At 33.0% G+C, this 25,261-nt stretch overlaps 1 protein-coding gene across 32 annotated transcripts in view; it reads left to right on the top strand.

Annotated features, from left to right (window-relative positions):
• The window catches only part of CAMK2D (calcium/calmodulin dependent protein kinase II delta), a 313,396-nt gene that overhangs the window by 5,247 nt on the left and 282,888 nt on the right, over positions 1 to 25,261 (top strand). The window lies entirely within an intron of this gene.

The raw sequence follows: 25,261 nt of genomic DNA, 5'->3' as shown, positions 1-25,261 counted from the left end.
CATCTGTAAAATGGGAGTAATAACAGAACCCTTCCTTCTAGAGTTTTGTGTGCAGTGAATGAATTAACATAGCATAGAACAGCGCCTGCCCCATAGTATGTAGTCAATGAATATTAGCTGCTATTATTTTATAATAGAGTTGTTATAATGATCAAATTAGATTACTTTTGTGGAAGAACTTATAGGTCCAGTGGCAGTTTTGATTTAGCTGTGAGAAGTAGGGTGTAAATTTGGTTTAGTTTCTTCCTTTTTTTGGATATCAGGTTCTTCATCAATAAAATGGGAAATCATGCTCATGGAGTCTCATGGGGCGTTCTGAGGATGCAGGGAATTTCATGAGAATTGTGCAAAGTAAACTGCAAAGTATTGTGTCAATTTTATCTCTCATTATTGTTCACCTGAAAAATTATAATACTTTTCCTTCAAAATGGTCAATTAATTTTATTTTATATTGTCACACTAATTAGAGCTGGCTGTAGAATATTTGTGCCTTTGAATGCATACATTTGTTTAACCTTTACTCTTATTGAATTATAAACTCTTGATTAAAAAAATACCATGGTTTTATTTTTTGATATAACATTCCACAGAATTGAGGGCATAGAAGGGGCTCAGTACAGAGTAACTAGAATCAAATGTGGTTGTTAAATGACTTGTAAGAGTTAAGTACTTAATTTACTCCTAAGAACAAGCAAATACTGAAAATAAATCTGTGAAATAGTATATTAAGAGCATATGTGTTAACATATGAATTATTTTAATAACACTCATTTCAGAGAAAATAATGATCCAAATAAACCATTTTTGCAGAAAAATTTAAAAAATAATGAATGTATTCAAAGGCAAATGTAGAATAAAATGCAAAACAGTATGCTTAGCTTTTCTGAGGTACTGATTTTTGAGAGTTGCATATGTCAGCTTTTGTAGAACATACTTTTTTTGTGCAAATTTTTGTTTGTATTTGAAATTCCATGCCTTTGTATATCCAAGCCTTTAGACTATTTGTTTTTTTTTCCCCCCCATTTATTTATTTTATTGCATTTTAGGTTTTGGGGTACATGTGAAGAACATGCAAGGTTGTTGCATAGGTACACACGTGGCAGTGTGATTTGCTGCCTTCCTCCCCAATTGTTTTAAAGATCAGGCAGGTCCTCCAACTCAACTAACGTTCTTTAAATATAACATTACAACTGAGAAAGAAAGGGCTATTGTTAATAAATCTAAGACCATGAGGGAATTGCCACAAATTTGGCTACATTCCTACATAAATTTGCACATCCAACTATACTGTCAACGAGGCATTTTTCTGTGTTTAGATTTTAATGGATTTTCAGCAGACAGTTACAGTTGTATTTCCTCTCAGCTGTTAGTCATACATACCATATTTGGGAAACCCTGAGTCAATTGAAGAATTTCTTACCTTTTGTGTTAGCATGTGCATGCACAGATCATTCATTATACTATACTGACCAGGTAGCTGAATATACTCATCATATATAATTTGGCTTATTTTGAAAATAAGGAATAGTATAGAAGCAGCTCAAGCATCTGATATTTTGTATGTAATTTCTACCTTCTCATAAGTTTTTGTTAGTTGGGCATTGAGGGCATGCTTAGTAAATGTTGAATAGTGATAATAGAATTTTTGCTTATATTTTCACCATGAGAATTAGAAATTACATCGTTTTTATCCCAAACACAGTTAGGTTAGTACTTAGCAAAAGCCAATTTTCTCTGCTGTTTGATATTCTGTTTATTTACACATGTTTAGAACTGTACAGTGTTGTCAAATTATATAAAGTCCAAGAAGAGCTGAGATTGCAGTTGAGACTCCAGTGGATTGATGGTTCTGGTGGCAGCTATCTTCAGAAATAGTACATGTGATTTACTTTGCATTTCAAAGCCTCCTGGTGGTAAAATATTTTTATGTGGAAGTAATGGCTTCTTGACATTCATCTTCCAGTGTATTTCTTGATCATTAGAAACCACTTACTGTTATATAAAGTCTGATGTACCACAGTCACTGTTTTTGTAAACTATATTACAGTATAGGCTTGAAAAATAAGTTATTACAAGTATATTTTACCTCTGTTCCATTGCTAAAGTTAAAAGGAATTTCATTTTATACTTCTGTAAAACTTCAGGTTTAATCAGTTAAGTCATTTTGATATTCTTTGATTTTACTAGTTTTATTAATTCCTAAATTGGTGATATAGTAGTACATTAATCTAGACTTTATAAAATTACTTGACCATGTATACAAAATAAGGCCTCACCTATAAAATCTAAATATTGTATATATGTATATATACACACACACACACACACACACACACACAGGGATATATATGTATATATATATACCTATGTAACCTTTTTTATGTTATTAAAGGGATGTTAAAAACTAATTCTTGGTACTTTTATTTTTGGCATCCAGACAATCAAGAAAGTACTGTAATTTCTCAACTTCATGGTTACTTGTTTTGAATTGGAAGTAGAACTAAGACTATATCAATGGATTAAGTTCTGATTATACATTATTGATTTGGCAAATTGGAACAATTTGAACAAATTAAAATTTGAAGTTTTGTTGGCAAGAACTATGGTTTTAAGAAAAAAGTTAGTAAATCGTTTTTATTTTTGTGCATGGAATCTCTACAACTCTTCAGTTATGGACCCAGAAGTGGCATATGTCATTGTTACTATTTTGTATCCTTTAGTTACATTTAGTTGTATTTACATTCTTTCATAGGTTTTGATATTAAACATTTGTTTTCTTCTTTCGTTGAATGAAAACATTACTGCTATTCAAAACTAGTTAGGAGGTACAAATATTTTTTAAAAATGTAATAATGGAAGTCTTTTCTGTATTTCATTAAATAAGGAAAACAATAAAGAATGTGGTTGCCAGGTATTGTACTGTGATATTAATAACTAGTGTAAACTTCTACCTGATTGTGTGAGAACTTTGTTTAGACAACTAGATTAATACTTCCCATTTCCATTGAAATGTTGAATAAACTGAATATAAAAATTAAAATTTAGTAGCAAATCACCATTTATGGATCTTTTTAATGGTAATAATCATGAATTACTAGAAATTTCATATGTGCTGGGCTTTTCTTGGGCATCTAACTTTTTTGTTAACTAGAATTTAATTTATTTTTAAAGTCTTTTTCTTGTGCTTATACTGAGGTTAACTTATAGTATCTCTAAGGCTTTAAACATCAGTCTTTCCCTATTTATTGGAGTATAATATATGCAGTGTTTTAATAAATCATTGGCAATGACAATTAATGATTACTTACATAGAGACTGTGTTAAAGATTTTAAGTTACAATAGTATTTTTAGTAAACTATACTGTAATGCATTAAATGGAGTATCAGTAATATTTTAACTCTAAAACATATCTTTATATTTCAAATCACTTTATAGATCATTAAGCATATTCACATGATTTTATGTGTTTGTTTAATAAATATTAAGTGATTACAGTGGACAGTGTTAGGAAACATAAAGGCTATCTACACAAATAGATATCCTAGAAGACAAAATGGTGTTACAATTCTAGCATGAATAAAGCACTATGGGCTTTTAAAGAAGGAAAAGGTTATTTCTTCCCAGGGAGATAAAGAAAGGCTTTCATATGTTATTGATTTAAAGAAATTTTGAAAGCAGTAATGTAAATGGGGCTCAAGTACTACCCACACTAACTGAAAAAAAAATGTCTAAATAAACAATTTGGGGAAGTTGCTCAAAGTAGTTAAAGTGTCTGATTATAACAAAATATTATGTTTTTCATGTGGTAAATTTGTTGTAATTATCAGTATACAGCTATTTTTAGAATAAAATATTTTTAAATGAAGTAGGCTATTTCTTAAGTGACAAAATCCCTCTAATTCCAGTTAAGGGAAATACAGCAATGCTTGAAGCGAAATCATAGACCTTTCATCTGCCGTAACTTCTCTTACTCTAGCACAGGGAAACTGGTAGGTTTGAAGAGGAGAGAGGGTAGCTTTTTTGTTAAGTTTGTTTGATTTTGTTTTTAACTCTCTTAACTATCATTGTAATTATACACAATGACACAATGACATCATTGATTTTTTTATTACCTGAACCCCTTTTCTGTTGTTATGGTCTTGTGTTTATTACTACCAAAATCAATAATACCATTTTCATCATTAATAATAATTTAGAAAAATATAAATATTAATAGCCATTATTTGAAGAACCCCTTCTATGAGACAATAGATACATACTTACAAGATACTTTGTTTTATTTAATTCACATTGCAGCCTCCTAAAACAATATTATGTCCATTTTATAAAAGGATACTGAGGCTCTTGTATAAGGGCTCAAAATTAGTAAGTAATAGAGTCATGATTTCAATCCAGTTTTCTCTAGCTGTAAAGTCTGACTCTTTCCACTGTCACTTCCCATTGATTGCCATTACAGAGAACTTATGCTAACCTTTTGTATTTACCTGTGTGTGCTTGACTGATCTTACAAACTTCAGAGTCCTTCATAGAAGGCACTATGCCTTACATTTTATCTTCCCATTGCAGTGTGGGGAATTGAGTATTTCTTTGGGAAAATACATTTAGAGTTCCAACTTGTGAGAGAAGATAGTCTTTTAAAAGCTGGTAACATAAGATCAAAGTGAAGTTTCAGACAATCCCTCCATACTGTCTTCTGGAAGGAAAACAATATGGTGAAAAATGTTACTATTATAAAATGGTAGGAAAATGGTTAAAGAGGAGTTGTATTTTGGTAAACTTAATTCATTAATTGATTGAAAATATCTCACTATACAATAAGTTTCTAGGATTACTTCTAAATGATTCAGTTGTTACTGCAAACAGAAACTCAGCCCTTAACCAAAGCCCAGAGAAACCTATTCAGAAAGCCTTCTACTCTTCTGGTTCATCTCGTTTAACAAATGAAGAATGGAAGACAAATTTTTGTTGTTTTGTAGTATCCTTTTGAACAGCATTGCTGTATGTCGCAAATTCTTACAAATTTGGCAATTTAAAGAAAAACATAAAATTGTCAAGTTCTGTATTTGTTGGAAAAATAACTTAGGTGCAGCAAGTAGTATAAAGGTACACGGGAATGTATTGTGATATTTACGTACAGTTAATTGTTTTATGAAAGGTTTCCTACTTTCCTTTAGTTAAATTGATTACATAGGAATTTTTAAACTTGTATTGCATAAAATTTGATATATGTAGTTATACCATATGTATTTAATTTTATAACAATCATCAAGCACCCAATAAGCCTCCACCCAATAACTAGAACATTCTCCCTACTTTTGGAGCTACCCGTGTGCTTCTTGTTGATTCCCATCCTTTGTATCTCTCTGAGAGCTAATCACTATCTCTAACTTTTTTTAGGAGAGAAACTTCTTTTTGTTTCTTCACACCCTGGGGTTTTTTAGTTAACTGGCTGATCTCAGTGGACCAATCAGTCATTCATGGAATAAACCTATGTACCTATTTTCTAGGTAAATTGTATTTTATTTTATGTGGTATATGTGTAAACTTATGGAATAAAACACATTACTTCTCATATATTAGTGTATAATTTTATCCTGTCTCTTAAAGTACAGGCAATGTTTAATTTATTTGGAATATTTTAGTAGCAGGAAATTATTTTCTTCCTATGTCTTTTTAATGAAATTTTATTAGTGATAATGTATATGCATTGAAATAAAGCATGAATAACTTATGTAAAAGTAGCTTATTAAATATAAATATAGTAAGTGAAAATGTATCAAAATTTTATTCTGTTTTATAAGAAATGGTGGATAGTTGAGATATGCCCCATTATGCTATTAGTGTTTAAATTAAAATTTGATGTTTTGGTGAAGAAATAAACACTTCTGCGTTTTTTTGGAGGCAGTGTTCTGGATAATTTGAATTTTTCTGAGGGGTACTTGTTAGTAATACAGCGCCAAACTCGATATGTTCCCAGTGGACTCACCCACTTTCTTCCTCTGTGAATGGCACAGTAATATTCCTAGGCTTTCAAGCATGCCTGATTTTTTTTCTTTTTCTTACCATGTCAACACCTTTTTCATGTCTTCCTTATTTTCACCATCCCAATCCAATTTGAGCTCCCTTTACTTTTTGCTTCAACTCTTTGTTTTGTTTCGTTTTTTTTTTTTTTTTTTTTGAGACAGGGTTTCTGTGTCACCTAGGCTTGAGTGCGTTTGTGAGAACCTAGCTCACTGCAGCTTCCAATGCCTGGGCTCAAGTGATCCTCCTGCCTCAGCCTCCTGAGTAGCTGGAACTACAGTCATGAGGCACCATGCCTGGGTAATTGTTTGTGTTTATTTTTTGTAAAGATGGGATCTTTCTGTGTTCTCCAGGCTGATTGGTGTTAAAGTCTTGCTCATAAAACAATCCCTTCATCTCAGGCTCCCAAAATCCTGGGATTACAGGCATGAGCCACTGTGCCTGGCTGCGTCTTTCTTTTAGATTGCTTCCTAAATGGGTTTGGTAGCTGATAGCTGCCACATTTTTATTCATTCATTCAGTTCATCATTAGGTCTTCTAGTACCTGCTGTGCTGGGCAACTTGATAAGTTTTAGAGATACAGAGGTGAAAGACAGACATTCTGTCCGCAAGTATTTTGTGGCCTGAGTGTGGATGACAGCCTGGGACTTAGTAGAGTTTGTGAAAGTCCTGTGATAGACGCATGCACAGGGCCTTTGAGACCATGCAGACACAAGCTCAGAGACGTTGGTCTGACAGATTTCCTGAGAATATTGACGCGTGAGGTTGTATTTTGAATAAGTTAGGTAAGCCTGCTAGAGAAGGGAGTAAGCAGCCTGTCACAGGGAGGGAGAAAGTTGCTGATCCATCTTCCTGATGGAGTGAGTACATCTAGTACTGTTGCAGTACTCTCTCTGTTAAGATCTGGTTCAGGTGCTGCTCCTCCATGGTGTCTCTAACTTCTTCTCCCACCTCTCCTTACTTTTTCTAGCCAGAGAGATTGTTGTCTTCTTTGTCCTTTCAATAGATCTTTCATATCTTAATGGAGCTTGCCAGATTTCTCCCCTTGTATTGTAGTCATATATGTTGTGGCCTTCAGGCATTTGGTGACATTTCTTAGTTTATCTTTCAGTCTGTGCCTGGCACAGTAATTACAATATTGCAGATACTTGTAAATGTTTGTTGAATAAGTGGACAAATGAATGCATGAGCAAATAAGATTCTGTATCTTAAATAGACATGCTCAAAGAGAAACATATGACTAGTAAAGTAAATGAAAATTGACTGAGACTTCATCTCAAATGGCATACAGTAAATCTGTAAGTTAATTTCTAATTCACAAATAATTATACATTTCGCCATGACAAATTCTGCTTTATTGGAAGGAGTTTTGTGTAATTCAGTATTTTTTTTTTTTTGAGCAACTACTTGCAAATTCTTATTGCTGCTTTTTTTTTAAACCATGTGTTATAAACTGGCTCATTAATGAGTGCTAACATTTTCATGGTCTGTGTATCCATCAGCACCACTTTAATAATGCTAGACTCATGTCATGATTACATTATTTTAACATATTTGAGTTTTAAAAAATTTTGATCCATTCTACAGAGGTAACTGATTACTTAACTTTTTAATTTATTTTTTGACAAAGCTCATTTTTAAGCAGTATGGGGACATTTTAGAGTTTTAGATATATACATCATGGATGTTATTTGCTTGGAGGATATTTGATTTTTTTAGTAAAGGCAGTTAGAGACCAGCTGTTTCAACTGCTGTGTCTGTCAGTTGAGTAATTTGGTGAGGGAGAATGTACTTGTTTCTGTATTGGAAGGCTCTTTAAACAGAATCCGTATTGAAAAGTATTTACTTGTGTTCCCTCGTCCAGGAAATTTTCTTGTGTCGTATGTTGCAAGACACTGGGCTGGGGCACTTATAATTCCATAGATTTACAGTGCTAATATATATACTAAATTGGAGACATTTTTCTAATATCTATTACTGTATATTACATTTTGTAGCTATTACATATGAGAAAATATTCTTTTCATAAAATGTTCCTATCATATTTTTAAATGGTGACTTAAAGGCTTTAATCATAGTGGTAATAGTGATTTGGGGATGTTCAGGTGTACATTTTGGCAGTTTTGTAGAAATTGTATCCATGATGAATATTTTATTACTTTGATAAAGTGAATTTTATATGCTTTAATACTAAATATTAATATTTATTAAGTATAGAGAGAATTTTAAACTTTAGACATACCTTTGAAATAAACCTTTATTTATTACAGTTTTATATAAATAAATTTAGAAATATTAGTATCATAAAATATATGTATATTCTAATTACAGAATATGGGGAAATATGGAAAAATAGAAAGAGGGAAAGCACATTTGTAGTTCATTTTCCCCAAACAAGCATTGTTAACATTTTGTCACTTTCTTTTTCTCCAGAATACTTGACTAAAATATTACAATTTTGTGTCCTGCTTTTTTACTTAAAATTATAAAATTTCCCTATGTTACTACAAATCTTTTGAATTCCTAATAAATGAATTATACTTCACTAAGTTACTAGAACACCAATTAATTATCTTGGTATTCCTAGTATTTTTTATTTTTATGTTTGCTTTTTGCTATGATGACTGGCGCTACTATACACATTCTTTTGTGTAACTTTTTTATAGTTCTCATTGGTTTCTTAGGAAATATTCATAGAGGAGAATTAATGGGTTCGAGGATTACATATCATCAAAATTTTTGTTGGCTATTTTCTGTAAATTTTGTATATTTCTACCAATGACAAAGTATGCAAGTGAGAAATTGAATTGTAAGGAACATGATTCTAAATTTCTATTTCAATTTAACAAAAAATGCTTACTCTCCATGTTCCGGTCCTGCTAAGTGCTGGATAAATGAAGATATAAAGGGCAAAGATCCCTCCTCTCAAGGTGAACAGATATAAAGTCAAGTAAAATTACCATTCAAGTTGATAAGTCTAACAATGGGAGTGTTTACTGGTTTCTGAGGTATAGGAGATAACTGTTGCCTTGATGAGAGGTCAAGGAAAACTTCCTAGAGGAGGTAATGTTTGAACTGGATTTCCAAAAGTATCAGTTTTGAACTGAAAGTTAAGTAGGAAAAAAAAGTTCAAAGGATATGATGAAAAAATACTCTTGAGAAGCTAGAAAATTGGAAAGTACTAATAAAGACTGAACTGAGATAAGCACTTTCTAACTCTTGGTGATCCACTTACCAGGTATAGGGTTTCATGAAAGCATGTAAAAACAGGTGAAAAGAATGGGAGTTTTATCTTCCAATGAATTACTAAGTATGGCAAGATCTGTTGGAGGTTATTATATAAGGCAGATTGTGAAATTTTACAACACTGAGTTATTTGAAATGAACAGCTGATAAGAGAGGAATAATCTCTTATCTCCCTCACATTTTGTTTTAGTGAGCTTGGGGCAATACAAAAAATTAAGAGTGATTAAGTAGAAAAGAAAGGACAGGAGGGTAATTAGAAATTTTTTTAAATCAACTAATATTTTAAAAGTACAGTAGACAATCCTGTTTGTATTTATAAATAAGAAAAGATAGTTCCTATAGTTGCAATATGGATTAATGACTGTTTTAAAAAAGTGCATAGGTTTCTGCTCAAAACCAAAACTAAGATGTCTAAAAATGGTACTGACAGTATTTACTGCTTGAATGCCCAATGTCAAGAATAGTGCTTGATACCCATCACAGATATTTATTGACTACATGAAGGAATAAAATGATTCCCAAGTGGTATAATCTTATGATTAATGAATACACATTTGAGGATCTAGAACTTTTAGCAGTAGGATTTGCATACACTTTCTCTTGCATTTTTTTTTAAAAAGAAAAGTTAAAAATTCTACTGTTAATTTTGTGATATAGTTTATAATTTAGCATAAGCTGGTAATAGGAAGATAATCACTTCTTTATTCTCATGATTTAAATAATGAAATAATCTTCCATTCACATAGAAGACAATTTCAATTTAAATATTTAGCCTCTCTAGCAAGGCCCAGCCATGCAATTTTCCCCCTGTTTTTAGAAGGATTTTAGCAATAGTAAAAAAAAAATAAAAAATTAATATGTGAGATCATGCTGGTTTTATTAGTATTGAGGACTGCCTGCCTTGTAGTTTAAAGGGGGAAAAAAGAGCATTGTTTTGCTCAAAATATATTTATTATTAATGGTAGATTATTTTTTTTTTTTGAGGTGATGTGGGAACTTTGGGAGTAGAGCAGAAAGCCTATTGACTTCAAAAATAGTGGCCCGGTTGGTATAATCATTAGAAAGCAGGTTGGGAAAAATCGTAATTCCAGATGTCAAGTCAAATTTTAGTATCAGAGTCACTCCTGTTTTCTAAATGTAGATCTCCTGATTTCAGGCCATTTTTCATTCTAATAGAGAAGAAGAAGAAGAAAAGCTGTCAAGAAGAACTATTTACCTCCTATAGATAGGTTTGAGCCCAGTTTTCTGTAATCTTTGAAGTTTTTTTGGGAAAAATTATTTGGGTTGATTTTGCCCCCTTCACCCAGTGCACCTGTGCAATCAGAAAAAGGGAAAACGAGATTTAATTGTTATCTTTTAAAAAGTCTGAAAGGAAAAAATATATACTGTCTTACATTGACAGAAAACCAATTATTGGGTTACCTGCAACACTGTATCCTCCATTCAGTGCTGATAATCATAAGGTCCATAATCTCCCAATTACATAAAATAGTAAAGAGGCTCTGAAGCATGAACAGGGGTGGCTAAAGGATCACTGAGATTATTTTTAAAATAATAATGATTTATAGAAATGGAGTTAATATTTGTTGACCTTCCACAAACTTTAAAATAGATAGAAGGTTTTATGGTATATGTTTTGAAATAATCTAAACCAAATAAATCTAAATTTAGAAATACCAGTATTAGAAATATACAGTGAACACACACAAGGTCAATTTTAAAAATAGCACTTAGCTTTGAGAGGATAATTTCTCCTTCACCCTGCATGCAAATGATTTGTTCGGCCCTTCTGTAACAAGCTTAGGTGATGAAAGAGGAAAAGGGCATCAGAAATGAGTCTTTGGAAAATTATTGTAACTTATGCTAATGCTTATTTAGCATCTTTCATTCAAGGACCTTCAGACATTTCCAAATTGAGTTCCATAGTACTTCTGGAGTGTGGGTAAGGGACATTCAAAGACTCCTGTGCCCAGTGCTGTAAGGCCTGCCATCCCTGAGTGGCATGTTGCAGCTGTTTTGTAGGGTACATCATATTCCTTCCTGGGCCAGAGAATGGAAGAGACAGCATTATCCAGCTGACATCCCAGAAGGATTAGGGAAATAGCAGTCAACTACCTGGATTGGAATTTGGCCAGCGTTCTGGGTCAGAAACCCTATTCCTATAAAAATATTCTGTCTTTAAAACATTTTATATCCTGCTTTATCCCCAAGAAATAAACTGTATATCACTTATTTTCTTCAAATACCTTTGGGAGCTTAACATTAATATTGAGGAATGTAACAGACTCTATCTACTATTAATGAGGAAAGAAAGCAAAGTTAGTGTTTTATCTAAAAGATATTAGAAGAGAACAATTTATTTGTATTATGCCTGTCAAAAGTAAGCTATGGGGGGCATGAAGATAATAACATATGACCAGTTCCCACCCAAAACTTTAAAACTGGTTTGATGAATAAGAGACACACATAGATAATTATGGAGAAGATATATATGTATCTTCAGTATCAGAGGAAAGTATTATGAGAATTCAGTGTAACCTAGTGATGACATTTAATGGTAGAAGCAAGAAAGGTAACATTGAGGAAGCAGAAGTTGTTATACATAGAAGTAAAAAAGAAGGATGAAGAGGAATGCAGCAAAGTAGCTAATGTTTGGGGAAGAAACAAAAATGTTTATTTGGGCTAAGGATAGACAATCTGTTTGGGAAACCAGGAAAGAAAGGGTTAAAAACACATAAACGTTGTTTACCAAATTGAGAATGTGCTCTTCAGTATACCAGAGACACATTAAAGAGAGCCTCTATAATGTTACTTGGTAGCAGTGAACGAATAGGATGGATTGACCTAGAGTATGAGACACACTGAGATCCTGAAACCTTAGGATAATAAGGGATGAGGCAGAAGGACACAAGGAGGACTGCGGTTTCAAAGTTGAGTCAAATCAGGAGAATTAGTTTTCATGTAACAAATTGAGAAGTGAGAATCAAGAACTGATTTTGATAATTAATTGACATGTATTTGAGGTATACATAATATATTCAAGTTGAATTATCAAAAAGACCTTTGAAAATTGGGTGTGGTCCTTGAGAAAGTGCCTCTGGAGACCATGCAATGTACTGTGTATGTTACCAGCATTGGCTATGAAATCAGATTGCCAGGATTCAAGAACTGGCTCTACCACGTCCAAGTTCCGTGACCCTGCCAAGCCTTGGATTTCTTATCTATAAAACTACGATAATCAATTTTGCTGCTATGATAATCAATTTTGTGATTCATTTGCACAGAGGAGATAGTAGAAGCTATGCTAGTGGATAAGATAACAAAGGAGAGTGTAGAAAGGAAAGAAAAGAGGGCCTAGGATAGTGGTGTTGCCATTTTAATGGATGAAAAGAGGGCTAGTTTAAGATAAATGGAAGGATATGTCACAGAGGTAGGAAGGCAATTAGGATAATACAGTGATCTGAATTCTGAGGGAGGGAATTTTCGCAAAGGAAGGGATGGCTAGTATTGGTCAAAATTGTAGAGAAGTAGAGAGAAATGAAGACCAAGAAAAGGCCTTGATTTTCCATATAGCAGAATTTCAATAGCATTTAGGACAAGGTCATGAGGATTGGGTCATTAGACAGTTACTCATTTTCATATCCTCAGAAACCTAGCACATTGCATACAATATAATAGGTATTTAATGTTTACTGAAGGATTGAGAATTAATGACTTTCTTGGGATTAAGGAACACATGGAGACAACATGCAAAAGCTTGCTTGTTTAAGAAAATAGGGAAGAAATAAGAGATTTGGGAATAATTCCAGGGATTCGTCAGGTCAAGGGAATTAACTTTGGGGATAAATAAAACCAGAGCTTATTTGGAAGAAGAGGAAAAAGAGTAAGGAAGAGAAGGACTGACAATGCAAAGAAAGAGGGTAGTATTTATTGTGCAGAGTTGAGGTTGTGAGCATGAGTAAGAACAAGAGATTAGTTTGGGGAAAATGCATTCTTCCTCCCATGAGGCAGCAGGAGGGTGAGAAAACAGCACATACTGAAAGGTTTTGCGGTGGAGAAGAGGGCAGTTATAGTTCTGCTGAGAAGAGAAAGAGAAGTGGGGTTGAGAAGTCAGATGGTCTTTGGAGACTGTAGAAAGGAGACATCCAAAAGCATTGTGCAGTAGTGGTAACAACCTGAATCATTAGCAGATACAGGCCTTGAATCGAGCACCAAGGTATCCAAAAACGGCTCTCAGAAACTGCAGGTCAACAAGGTGAGACTGTAGACATTCTGGCAGTTTTAAAAGATTTAAGGAGAAAGGTCTCTTTTGTTTAAGAAAAAATTAAGAATTTTTCTTAATTCATCTGGCTGGTAAGCATAATGCAAATAGAATGTAAACCCAAACTAGCTAATAGCAAAACCTTTGTTGTTGTCATTCTATTATGTTCCTTCCAAGTTGCATCTAGCAGAGAGATGAGGTGAGTGAGACAGTTAGAAAATAGAAAATTGATCATTCTCAGCAAACTGACACAAGAACAGAAAATCGAACACTGTATGTTCTCACTCATAGGTGGTTGTTGAACATTGAGAACATATGGGAGGGGAGCATCACACACTGGGGTCTGCCGGGGGGCGGAAATAGGGGAGGGACAGTGGGGGATGGGGAGTCGGGGAGAGAGAGCATGGGGAGAAATGCCAGATATAGGTGATGGGGAGGAAGGCAGCAAATCACACTGCCATGTGTGTACCTATGCAACAATCCTGCATGTTCTTCACATGTACCCCAAAACATAAAATGCAATTAAAAAAAAAAAGAAAATAGAAAATTGAAAAGAAAATTTTATTCTCCAGGAGTAACTGCCAGAATGAAGTAGTTTTTGAATGTTCAGTAACATATTTCTTTTTCTACCTGAAAGTGAAACCTGGGAAATCTTTAATTTACGCTCCAAATTTCCCTTCTTACTATTTAATTCATTCAATATGTCTGCATAAACAAAAGACTCTGTAGGCAGCTTTTGATGTCTCAGGGTTGTACTTAGTTTTTATCAATGGGAAAGTACTATTTATAGAGAAAAATTATCATAGATCAGAAATAGGTAGTATATTCTATGAAAACATAAGTTGGTTGATCCCGGGTGTCATATTATCAAAGTTAAATATGGTTCATCATCATGAATATTCTATTTCTTATGCCTTGCTTACATTCCTGTCTACATGTCTCTGGTTCAATGGCTGTGATGATTGGGGCTTTTGGTTTGGTATGTTTCCCAAAAGCATTGGAAAATCTTTATATCTGTTTTTTAAAAAAGTCTCTCTCTTTTTAAAATTTGCTTTTCCAAGTTCACTGCAAAGGCTTACTTTGCTCCCTGAGAAAAACAATGAATTCAAGAATTGTTATTAAGGTAGGTATGATTAGAATGTGTTTGATGTCGTTTTGTCTTTTTACATAAAATATTTTTTCTGCTTTCTTATTCTTTTGCCCATTCCTTCTCCTACTGCTGTTACTGTTGATGTTTCAAATCTAATTATTCCTGACTTTTCCCTTCTCTACCACCCTATTTCTCACAAACAAAACAGTTTCTTGAGTTCAGACTTCAAGGTTCCAGAGCGCATCTTCTTTGTACCTTCCTTGGTTATTAGCTTTTATCTAATAGGGAAAAATTTGATATTTTTAATCCTGTAACCCTTGGACTTTGTTTCTCTAGTTCCCAGGGGCTCTCATGTGTTATGTTGCCCTTATTGTATCAGTGATCATTTATTTGTTCATTTATTTACTTATCTAGTCAACAAATATTTATTGAGCAATTGCTATGTGCAGTCACAGTTCTTGATCCTGGGGGTAGATTGATGAACAGAGTTAAGAGAGACATGGGAAAAGGCATTTGGATAGATAAGTACCATGCAGTGCTATGAAGAAAATATAGCAGGACTGTAAATTAGATAATGACCTCAGCGGAGCTTAGATAGAGCTGAGGATGAAGCATTTGAGCTGAGGCTTTAATGATGAGAAGAAGCAAACCATGAGAAAACATGAAGGAAGAACATTCCAGGCCAAAGGACCAAGGTGACAGTGAGCTTGCACGTGGGCAGATAGAAAGTCAATGTGGCTGGAGTGTAATTAGCAAGGAGGAGAGAAGTATGTGATGGAAGGTAGGTAGGTGATGGATTGTGTAGAGTCTTTTAGCCAAGTTAAGGAATTTGGATCTTATTTTAAATGCATTGATAAGCTATTTGAAGATATGGAGCAGGGAAGCAATGTGATAGGATTTTGTTTTAAAAAAATCTCTCTCTGGCTGCCATGTGGAGAATACATTATAGGAAGTGTGAATGAAAACAAGACTATAGTATTCTCCCTTTATCTATGGAGGATGTGTTCCAAGACCCCTAGTGGATGTCTGAAACTACAGATTGTATGAAACTATATATATACTGTATTTTTCCTGTATATAACATAAGTACGATAAAGTTTAATTTATAAACTAGTCACAGTAAGAGATTAACAAGTACCATTAAATAGAACAACTATAATAATACACTGTAATAAAAGTTATTACATGCTGTGCATGTAACTTTTGCAGTTTGAAGTGCAACAGCAAAACTACATGAATTTCTTTTTTCTTCTGCACAGTTTCACAGATAGAAAATTTATTCTTATCATAGATCTTGGCATACACATTTTTTTTCTTTATTAAGTGGAGAACTTTTACTGTTTTGCTTAAAGGAAGCACAGCTTCCTTTGCTTCACGGCTTTTCTTTGGCATATCCCAATTGCCAGTATCACTATTCTTGCACTTTGGGACCATTATTAAGTAAAATATGAGTTACTTGAACACAAGCACTGTGATACTGCAGCAGTCTATGATAACCAAGATGCTGCTAAGTAACTGACAGGCAGGTAGCATAAACAACGTAGATCCACTGGACAAATGGATGATTCACATCCTGGGCTAGACAGAGTTGGGTATTACAAGATTTTATCATTCTTCTCAAATTGGCACCCAATTTACAACTTATGAATTGTTAATTTCGGAATTTGGACTGTGGTTGACTGCAGGTAGCTGAAAAATCAGAAAACAAACTGAATTTAAGAGCAGACTACTCCAGTTAGGAGACTCTTGCAGCCTGTGGGATATGTGAAGGCAGCTATAGAAATAGTGAGAAGGGTGGATTTTGGAAGAAGGAAATTTAGGACTTGCTGATGGAAAGGTTGTGAGGTGTGAGGGAAAGTAAGGAGATGTGACTACTTGATCTACTACCAAATCTAGTAGTCATCTTGTAGTAGATAGTCAAACCAACTCTTCAGTGGTGGTGCCATAACTGAGAAGGGGAAAAGTAGAGTATACTAAGATTGGTGTGGGAAATCAAGAGTCCAGCTTTTGACTTACATGTGAGATTTGTTGCATCTTACCTATTAGCAATTATCCATCATTCTCACCTCTCTTCCTCTTCCTCAAACCTAGGCAACCACTCATCTACTTTCTGTCTCTAATAGATTTTATTCTGAACATTTCATATAAGTGGCATCATACAGTGTGTAGTTTTTTTTTTTATATATTTTCTGATTGGCTTCTTTCACTTAGCATAATACTTTCAAGATGCATCCATAGTATAGCATGTTTTATTGTTAAATAATATTTAACTATATAGGTATCAGTTCATCAGCTGAAGGACATTTGGATTGTTTCCATTTTTGTCTGTTCTGAGTAATGCTGCTGTGGACATTTATGTTCAAGTTTTTTTATATAGCATTAAGTTTGTATTTCTCTTTGGTATATACCTAGGAATGGAGGAAATACTGTACATGCACATATTCAAGAAATACAAAGGAAATAGTTTATGAGATAGTACTCTATAGTATAATATAGGAATCAATTATTACTAAGCAGATCAATTTGCATTATAACACATGTGCATATAATTAATAGCCAAGAAACTTGCAATAGTTTAGATATTTTGAAATGTGAAAAAGAAATGGAGTGAAGAGGTACAGAAGGAGTCAAGGGCTACAAAATTGCTTATTGGGTACTATGCCTAGTACCTGGGTGATGGGTTCAATCATACCCCAAACCTCAGCATCACACAATATATCTTTGTAACAAACTTGCACATTTAACCCCTGAATCTAAAATAAAAGTTGAAAAAACAGGACATGGAAGTTGAGTTTCAGAATAAGAAAGTAAATTATGACCATTTTCACTTCGTGAATGGGAAGAGGTATTATGATATCATGTAGGAAAGTTTTTATTTAACCATGATTTTAAATTAACTGTGCCTGGAGTTGACAGAAACACATATTTCATGTCAAAGACACATCAACCTGTTACTGGATGATCTCTTTACTCATGTCAATTATTACTAGAAAGAATTTGGCATGGGAGTTTTATTTGTATCATAGACTTTTGTTAAACTGTTGATATGGCTGTTTTTCTTTTAATTGAGTGGAAAGTTTCATAAATCTTATACTGGATCAGTCCCTTTCTGTTCCCCTTTTGTTGGCGAGTGCCTGTTTTTGCATATTACTTGCTGGGCTGTGGCAGATGCCCATAGCCTATTGACACTGGCATAAAATTTGCTAGGCTTTTGCTTTTGGGGTAGGAAGCTGTGCTGGGGATTTATACTACGGGATGGGGGACTGAGAAGTAGATTGAAATTGTCTTTCGCTAAAACCTGGGTTAGTTTGATGGCCAGTGAGAAGTTTCCATTTTAATCTTTTAAATTGAAAATTAAATTTAGGATTCATTGAAGGCCTAATAATGCAATACCCTGCCATTCTTTCCAGGGAAAGTTTAATGTTGAATTTCAGTTCTTTTGCAGCATTGTATTTCCTTGACCTGCCTGACAAAACAAGATTAACACATCTATGAAGTATTTCCATTTACACTGTGGTTCTAAGTGCTATGAACAGTAAGGAATGGAAAAGAACAAAGAAAGTTGCGTTTTTTGAAGGAATATTTGAATTCACAGTTAATAATTATTTTTACAAATCAAAACCCCATTTTAGGGATGGGTTATTTATTTTTGTATATTTTAAAATTTGATGTGTATTTCCAAGTGAGTTAGTAAATACTGTTCCCCACTTTACATCATTCATAAAATGTTTCGATTAATTTTTAAAAGTAGGCTGGATTAATAGCCTTTTAAAGCCTTTCAGAGTTGACTCTTCCCAAAAAACTCTTAGTGACATGAGAAAATTCATATTGGGAAAATTTCCCTTAAAAATTGAATGATGAATATCTACTAATATTATTTCATTATATTTTCAGTGATATATTTAGTATATAGCTATATGTTTATATATATATATCTAGTATATATATGTACACACACACACACACACACACACACACACACACACACAGGATTCTTAAGAAAGAGCTACAGGAACCATGAAAAGTACCAATTACGTTTTGCCAGAATCCACTAAAAAGGATAATAACACATTAAAAAAAATTTTTTTTTTTGCATTCACTCATTGTGCAATATCCTATTTTCATTTAAAAAAAATTTCGGTTGGTAAGTCTACTGGAAATATGAGACTGCCTAACTTTCCCACACATTCTTTCTCCCTTGTGGGTTTTCATATGGGTATATTTAAACAGCCACATGAAACTGTTATTTGTGGGCGATGGATTGGAAGGGAACATTTACAGACCGTCTTGTGTAATATTTAGGTCTTCTTTAGGCAGAACCATCAGAGAACTAAGTATAGTGATTTTATAGATAGGAGTTTATTATTTCATCTATCTTAATTTTTTCTAATAATAGTTTTTTTTTTCAAAGAACATATTTAGATTCTTCACTCATTCTTGTGGGGTTGTGCTATATAAAAGCTGTGATTTATCACTTCTTTTATAGAGAATTGGAAACTTTGATTTCTAACATTAACAAAATGACCTTAGGCAATTTTGTTAACTTACTGTGATTTGAAAAAGCCTATTTTCAGATTGTGAGAAATAATGAGAGAACCTGAAAGACACATTGTTTTAGGCGCAGGTATACCATGTGACTATGACTTTCCAGATGGAGAGAACAAATTAAAAATTAAAAATGAGTGGTTCTAGACCTTGCCTAAATTCATTGTCCCACATGACATCTCTTCACCCTTTCCCAATGCATATTCTCATTCACTTGAGAGCTTGATGTTTTGTTTTGGATCTAGTTCCAATTTTACTTAATATTATAAATAAATGCTGTCTTTAAAGATAATTATTCACAACCAGGTGATATGAGATGTTTGCTAAAGCATTATAAAAATGCTCTTATGCCTTAATGAAAATATAAAGGACAGCAAAGAATAGATGCAGTTAATAAAGATTTTTTTATGTTATGGAAAAAGATTTGTAACATAAAATCTGCCGTTTTAACTGTTTTTAAGTGTACAATTCAGTGGCATTAAGTACATTCACATTGTCGTACAGCTGTCACCAATATCTATCTCCAGAAGTTTTTCGTCTTCTTTCTCTAGAACTCCATACTCATTAAGTAATATCTCCCTATTCTTCTCTCACCTCAGTTCCTGGCAACTACCCTTTCACTTTCTGTCTCTGAATTTGGCTACTCTGGGTACCTCATGTAGGTGGAAGCATACACTAGTGTCTTTTTCTGTCTGGCTTGTTTTACTTGGCATATCTTCAAGGTTTATCCATATTGTAGCATGTATCAGAATTTTATTTCTCTTTAAGGCTGAATAATAGTTAATTTTATGTATACAGCACAGTTAGTCTATCCATTCATCTGTTAATGCACATTTAGTTTGCATCTGTCTTTTGGCATTTTTAAGAGTTATCTTTACAAAGGTATATATGATTATTAAATTGAACATTCTAATTGGATGAAATGAAAAGAAAGAAAGGATATCAGTGATATAGTTTATAATTTTGATTTCTTTATTGTACACAGGAAAGTGTGAGATTATTTTACCCCCAAATATTATATTATATTGTCAACTGCTTACTTCGAATATTCTGTTACATAAATAGAGATGTTGGAGCATGCATCATGATGCATATTTATTTACCTGAAAGGAAAGATGGAATTCTTTATGATGCACAAATTGGAAATTCTGATGAACCAGACGTTGCCAGTTCTAAACTCTCATTTACATTTTGACTTTTTAGTGTGTGATAATGTGATTTAATGAATCACAAGGAACCAGGGAGATATTTTTGCCTTTTAAAACTTTTAGCTTTGTAATATACACTTTTTTTATTTAGCCCTTCAACTATTTTTCATATTTTTCACTTAAGTAGTTTTATCATATTAGTTTTAATATGAATGAAAGACCACAGTGTTTGTTATGTTTTCATGTATGAAATGCCCTGTGATATGGAGTGATATGGAGTGCTGTCAATGTCCTATACATGCAGGAAATTTGCAAACGTCATTGAACTTTTATGAGTACTAATTTAGAAAGATATTAATGTGGAATACATGTCATTGCATTATTTGCTTCTTCCTGTGTTTCACTTGATTTAAAACAATACAACAAAACAGAAACAAACTTTGATGGAATCCAGCTGATTAACTTTTACAATAAGTTGCCCTTCTACAATAGTATATTTTAAATATTGAGTTATGATATGCACAGTTTTGGTTTCTGGGATTAACTAGATGAAGACTATAGGGGTTAATATGTTTCTTTGTACACTCAATGTCTAACACTAGATATAGTAAAACTCTATTAAAATATACCAGCATTGAAGAATAGCATCTAAAAATTACATTGGAGTAAGTTGAATGTCTTGGAAGATCTGATTTTATGTGAATATTTTGAAGTAAAATTACAATTATGAATGGAAATGAAAGCCTTGAGAAACCCTCTGCTTGAGGTCTGTATTTTATTAGTTTTTGTTTTTGTATTTTTAAGGGCCCATCTGTCCAAGTGATCGGATTATTTATAGCTCCACTGCCTCTAGGTTTATTATTCAAAGATGGCAGTAATATCAAATACACTTTTATATAATTCTGGGGATGTCAGTGGGTGGAACTGTTTTTGTTTTTTTTTTTAAATTCTAGTGGTGAGTCAGGTGGTTATTTATAATAAGAGTATAGGTCTTAGATTTCAGATTCAATATGAGTTGTAGATTACATACTTCTTTGTAAATATTTCCCATCTGTATTTCCTTACTGAGTAGTCATATAAAGATGGTGGAGCCTTTTTAAGTGTCTCTGATGCTCTAACCAAGAGGACAAACAAAAGGATATTTCCATTTTTATCTGATGTTCAAAGTATTAGGTACTTTATTTTGTAGAAAGTTACAGAAATCTTATTTTTTGTTGCCATTTGCAAAGATGACAATGATAATATATTTACATAAATATACTTTAATGCCATTTGGCTTTTATCTGGCTACTCTAGTCTCCTTTTTGTTTTTCCTTTCTTTCAAATTGTTCACATTAAATGTAAAAATTTTGAGCCACCTTATTGCTTCTTACAAAATTGCTGTTCTTTAAATTACTACAGTATGTTTTAATTTTTTTGAACTTCATTTTATTACTTGAGCTAGGATAATAATCCTTCTCCTGTGCATCTCTCAGTTATTTATTGTAAGGATTAAGTGATTTGTTATGAAAACACTAAATTGTAAAGCTCCGTATATAGTTTATTGATCTCTGTAAGTTATACGTAGTTGCATATTGTACAAATTTTTTGTTGTTTTTGTTTTTTGAGACAGTGTCTCACTCTGTCACTCAGGTTGGAGTGCAGTGGTGCAATCTCAGCTCTCTGCAACCTCATCCTCATGAGCTCAAGCAATCCTCCCGCCTTAGCCTCCCGAATAGCTGGGACTACAGGTGCACACCACCATGCCCAGCTAGTTTTTGTATTATTATTTTATTTTTGTAGAAAAGGTTTTGCAATTTTGGCCAGGCTGGTCTCAAACTCATGAGCTCAAGTGATCCGCCCACCTTGGCCTCCCAAATCCAAACATGCTAGTATTATAGGCATGAGCCATCACATCTTGCCTGTACAAGTTTTTTAAAGGCAAAATTTTATATATGTTTTCTATGTATTATTCTGAGATCTTACACGCTACTGGTGTTGTAGTTTCTAGGACAGGCAAAATTTTTTATTGTGTTTTGTTTGTGTGTGTGTTTTACTTTTTAAAAATGCCTTGGATCATTTTCAAAATCTGTTTTACTAATTTGGTGATTATAAATTTAGAAGTTTACCATATAAGATAGTAAAATATTCTAGTTCATTTGGGTCAATTTTTCTGCTTCTTTTTTTCCCCTCATGGAATAAAACTGGTTTAAAAAATTTTTGAGACATTTTAGAAGATTAAGTGGAATGGTCATATTATATTTTTTCCTTTGGTTTTTATTTTGTGTTAATATGAAGGCCTATATTGCATTTGGAGAAATATGATCACAGTAAAATGCTTTCCCATCAGCTTTTCAAATTTGTTGTATTTTGATTATGAAAGTGTTGTCATTTTAATAACTAGTATACCTAGGCTGTCAGCTAGTTCTTGAAATAGGGACACTGCTTAGACATTAGTGCTTGGACTTCCCACTCTCTTATTGTCAATAGGTAACACTGAACAATTTGAACTATTGGATTTGCATACTTGTTAAGTAATCTGTATATATGTCATCTATTTGAAAAATTATTTTTGAAGTGGATAAATCCAAAAAATTACTATAGAAATGTAAAATAACAACATAAAAATTCTGCTACCTTAGAATGTAGTAGAATATTATTTTGTATATTTATATAAGTTGTGATTTGCAAAATATTTTTATTACCTATCTTTCCATTTGTACACTCTGAACTAGATCAAATGAAAATCATCACAGGGTTATTCATGCCCATTTAATATTTTATTTTAGAAAGAGCTAAGAAGAAAAAAAGTAAGTTGAAGCAACTGAACTAATCTCTTGTAACCAACATTCAGAAGAAAGCTTTTAAATTACTCTTGATCTTCTGTGTTTCTTATGGATTCCGTGTGCACAGATTTTATTTTATGCCCTCAGTTCAAAGCTAAAACACATCAACCATCCCTATTACTTAAAAAAGGATTTTTCAACAAGAGCATTTTAAACAAAATTCCTCTTCTTTCATTTTATTACAGAACTCAGGTGAGAATCCTTCTCGTATTTAAAAATGGAAATAATGTTTTCCTTAAAAATAACATTTTTTTTTTTTTGGTTTAACTTAAAGGCAGAATGAAAACTTGTTCTCTCATTTGTACATATTTGGCCTACCCTTTGGCTTACTAATGGTTGAGTCATGAGCAAAGTTAGTTTGTGTATGTATTTTAAAAGTCAGATGTCAAGTAATCACCTTACAAAGAGGTTCATTATAATTAGGTATATGTATCACAGTTTACTCATGAAGAAAATGCATTTATGTAATTTTAGAATTTAAAAACTACATGCTTGAAAAGTCTATGTTTCTGTAATTAAAAAATGAAATGGATTTTTATTTTTGTATTAAAACATGTTAAGTAACTATATCTTTTTTCATAGCTCTGCTTTTAGGATGATATCAAAGCATCAATAGAAGGGTAAATTAATTTCTGATAATTTCAACATTATTGGTATTTAATTTGGAGTCATACTTCTGCCAGATATTTTGACTTTTCCCTTTGTTTGAAGATATTTAACTCACTTAAGTCACAGGCTGAAAAGGAGTAGAGAAAAAACCCAGATGTTCAGTTTAGCAATTAAAAAGGATTTACACTTGCTGAGAACAGTTTTTTAAATTAGATAGCATCTAGTTACTCTTTGATCTTTCATTTGTGGTGTTCAAGCCTAGACATTTTAAAACTAACTAAAGTAAAAATGCTTACTCAGGAGTAAAGACACTGAGGACCAAGACTCCTTTAATAAATGCAAGGCAACTGTTATTACAGGAACTGAGGATGTATTCAAAAGATTTCTTTTGAAATCATTTCAGAAGCCACATTAAATGGTTCTTTCATTGCTGATTCTGGTTTGCCAAATATCACCATTGGTCATAAGGCACATTGCTTTATCATTTCAGTCTCTGTCTCTGCACATACAACTCTCACACCTCCAGCTCTCCACTAATCTACCTCATCTTTCCCCTCAAATCTTCTCCAGGGGCCAACTTTTTGTTAAAGCTGTCCTACGAAAACTCATTTTACTTCATATTCATTACATATTTAAATTAATTTTCACCCTGTATTCATTTGAAATCATTTGGAAATTATGAAATAACTGCTCTTAAGTCTTTTTCATTTATATTGTACAGTGTTTCTAGTAAAGCATATACATATATATATATATATATATATATATACCTAATATAGATAGATAGATAGATAGATAGAGAGGATACACTGCATAGATGAAGATGAGATAACTATTAGCACTAAATGAATAGGTATGAACTTTTCAAGGAATCAGAGGAGCTGCAGAAAACTCATTTTTAGCTCCTTTTATTTGAATAATGTGTGAAAAGCCACACTTCAAAGATAACTTAACGTTGCTGTAAAGTGCCTAAATTGTGAGTGTAGGACTCTCATCATTGAATTATTCCTAGAGGTCTTGAATTCATGCACACTGATTAAAATGCGTAAAAATATGTGAATTATCATGTAATTGATACCACAGTGAATTAATTTTATTTTGATTAAAGTCAAGTTTGTTAAAAGTTTTAGTGAATTCATAATAGCTCAACCGATAACGTTAGAAACACTGCTGCTGTTGTGTGGCAATGCAAGTGTTTTGACATTAAAAAGGAGTGCTGGGTGGGGCACAGTGGCTTACACCTGTAATCCTAGCATTTTGGGAGGCCCATGCAGGAAGATCACTTGAGGCCAGGAGTTCAAGACCAGTCTGGACAACATAGGGAGATCCTGTCTCTACAGAAAATTTAAAAATTGGGCATACTGATACATACCTGTAGTCCCAGCTACCTGGAAAGCTGAGGTGGGAGGATCACTTCAGCCCAGAAGTTTGAGGCAACATTGAGCTATGATCACGACACTGCATTCTAGCCTGGGCAACAGAGCAAGCCCCTGTCTTTAAAAAAAAAAAAAAAAA

This window comes from Cebus imitator, unplaced genomic scaffold (genome assembly GCF_001604975.1).
Source record: "Cebus imitator isolate Cc_AM_T3 unplaced genomic scaffold, Cebus_imitator-1.0 Scaffold17, whole genome shotgun sequence".
In the NCBI taxonomy this organism is placed as follows: domain Eukaryota; kingdom Metazoa; phylum Chordata; class Mammalia; order Primates; family Cebidae; genus Cebus; species Cebus imitator.
Note: the sequence above shows the minus strand (reverse complement) of the source record. Positions and strands in the feature narration are given on the sequence as shown.